Consider the following 3,104-nt stretch of genomic DNA (forward strand, 5'->3'; position numbering starts at 1 on the left):
GTATAGAGGACCTGTCGGCTCTCCTGTGTGGTGTAGTATAGAGGATCTGTCGGCTCTGCTGTGTGGTGTAGTGTAGTATAGAGGATCTGTCGGCTCTCCTGTGTGGTGTAGTGTAGTATAGAGTATCTGTCGGCTCTCCTGTGTGGTGTAGTATAGAGGACCTGTCGGCTCTCCTGTGTGGTGTAGTATAGAGGACCTGTCGGCTCTCCTGTGTGGTGTAGTATAGAGGACCTGTCGGCTCTCCTGTGTGGTGTAGTATAGAGGATCTGTCGGCTCTCCTGTGTGGTGTAGTATAGAGGATCTGTCGGCTCTCCTGTGTGGTGTAGTGTAGTATAGAGGATCTGTCGGCTCTCCTGTGTGGTGTAGTATAGAGGATCTGTCGTCTCTCCTGTGTGGTGTAGTGTAGTATAGAGGATCTGTCGGCTCTCCTGTGTGGTGTAGTATAGAGGATCAGTCGGCTCTCCTGTGTGGTGTAGTATAGAGGATCTGTCGTCTCTCCTGTGTGGTGTAGTGTAGTATAGAGGATCTGTCAGCTCTCCTGTGTGGTGTAGTATAGAGGATCTGTCGTCTCTCCTGTGTGGTGTAGTGTAGTATAGAGGACCTGTCGGCTCTCCTGTGTGGTGTAGTATAGAGGATCTGTCGTCTCTCCTGTGTGGTGTAGTGTAGTATAGAGGATCTGTTGGCTCTCCTGTGTGGTGTAGTATAGAGGATCTGTCGTCTCTCCTGTGTGGTGTAGTGTAGTATAGAGGATCAGTCGGCTCTCCTGTGTGGTGTAGTATAGAGGATCTGTCGTCTCTCCTGTGTGGTGTAGTGTAGTATAGAGGATCTGTCGGCTCTCCTGTGTGGTGTAGTATAGAGGATCAGTCGGCTCTCCTGTGTGGTGTAGTATAGAGGATCTGTCGTCTCTCCTGTGTGGTGTAGTGTAGTATAGAGGATCTGTCGGCTCTCCTGTGTGGTGTAGTATAGAGGATCTGTCGGCTCTCCTGTGTGGTGTAGTGTAGTATAGAGGATCTGTCGGCTCTCCTGTGTGGTGTAGTATAGAGGATCTGTCGCTCTCCTGTGTGGTGTAGTATAGAGGATCTGTCGTCTCTCCTGTGTGGTGTAGTATAGAGGATCTGTCGGCTCTCCTGTGTGGTGTAGTATAGAGGATCTGTCGGCTCTCCTGTGTGGTGTAGTGTAGTATAGAGGATCTGTCGGCTCTCCTGTGTGGTGTAGTATAGAGGATCTGTCGGCTCTCCTGTGTGGTGTAGTATAGAGGATCTGTCGGCTCTCCTGTGTGGTGTAGTATAGAGGACCTGTCGGCTCTCCTGTGTGGTGTAATATAGAGGATCTGTCCTGTGTGGTGTAGTATAGAGGATCTGTCGGCTCTCCTGTGTGGTGTAGTATAGAGGATCTGTCGGCTCTCCTGTGTGGTGTAGTATAGAGGACCTGTCGGCTCTCCTGTGTGGTGTAGTATAGAGGATCTGTCGGCTCTCCTGTGTGGTGTAGTATAGAGGATCTGTCGGCTCTCCTGTGTGGTGTAGTGTAGTATAGAGGACCTGTCGGCTCTCCTGTGTGGTGTAGTATAGAGGATCTGTCGGCTCTGCTGTGTGGTGTAGTGTAGTATAGAGGATCTGTCGGCTCTCCTGTGTGGTGTAGTGTAGTATAGAGTATCTGTCGGCTCTCCTGTGTGGTGTAGTATAGAGGACCTGTCGGCTCTCCTGTGTGGTGTAGTATAGAGGACCTGTCGGCTCTCCTGTGTGGTGTAGTATAGAGGATCTGTCGGCTCTCCTGTGTGGTGTAGTATAGAGGATCTGTCGGCTCTCCTGTGTGGTGTAGTGTAGTATAGAGGATCTGTCGGCTCTCCTGTGTGGTGTAGTATAGAGGATCTGTCGTCTCTCCTGTGTGGTGTAGTGTAGTATAGAGGATCTGTCGGCTCTCCTGTGTGGTGTAGTATAGAGGATCAGTCGGCTCTCCTGTGTGGTGTAGTATAGAGGATCTGTCGTCTCTCCTGTGTGGTGTAGTTTAGTATAGAGGATCTGTCGGCTCTCCTGTGTGGTGTAGTATAGAGGATCTGTCGTCTCTCCTGTGTGGTGTAGTGTAGTATAGAGATCTGTTGGCTCTCCTGTGTGGTGTAGTATAGAGGATCTGTCGTCTTTCCTGTGTGGTGTAGTGTAGTATAGAGGATCTGTCGGCTCTCCTGTGTGGTGTAGTATAGAGGATCAGTCGGCTCTCCTGTGTGGTGTAGTATAGAGGATCTGTCGTCTCTCCTGTGTGGTGTAGTGTAGTATAGAGGACCTGTCAGCTCTCCTGTGTGGTGTAGTATAGAGGATCTGTCGGCTCTCCTGTGTGGTGTAGTGTAGTATAGAGGATCTGTCGTCTCTCCTGTGTGGTGTAGTATAGAGGATCTGTCGGCTCTCCTGTGTGGTGTAGTGTAGTATAGAGGACCTGTCGTCTCTCCTGTGTGGTGTAGTATAGAGGATCTGTCGGCTCTCCTGTGTGGTGTAGTGTAGTATAGAGTATCTGTCGGCTCTCCTGTGTGGTGTAGTATAGAGGACCTGTCGGCTCTCCTGTGTGGTGTAGTATAGAGGACCTGTCGGCTCTCCTGTGTGGTGTAGTATAGAGGATCTGTCGGCTCTCCTGTGTGGTGTAGTATAGAGGATCTGTCGGCTCTCCTGTGTGGTGTAGTATAGAGGATCTGTCGGCTCTCCTGTGTGGTGTAGTATAGAGGATCTGTCGGCTCTCCTGTGTGGTGTAGTATAGAGGATCTGTCGGCTCTCCTGTGTGGTGTAGTATAGAGGACCTGTCGGCTCTCCTGTGTGGTGTAGTATAGAGGATCTGTCCTGTGTGGTGTAGTATAGAGGATCTGTCAGCTCTCCTGTGTGGTGTAGTATAGAGGATCTGTCGGCTCTCCTGTGTGGTGTAGTGTAGTATAGAGGATCTGTCGTCTCTCCTGTGTGGTGTAGTATAGAGGATCTGTCGGCTCTCCTGTGTGGTGTAGTGTAGTATAGAGGATCTGTCGGCTCTCCTGTGTGGTGTAGTATAGAGGATCTGTCGGCTCTCCTGTGTGGTGTAGTGTAGAGGTTCTAAATACTATGACAAATGAGAAAGATAAACTTTCGATA

This window comes from Dendropsophus ebraccatus, chromosome 15 (genome assembly GCF_027789765.1).
Source record: "Dendropsophus ebraccatus isolate aDenEbr1 chromosome 15, aDenEbr1.pat, whole genome shotgun sequence".
NCBI classification, from domain to species: Eukaryota; Metazoa; Chordata; class Amphibia; order Anura; family Hylidae; genus Dendropsophus; species Dendropsophus ebraccatus.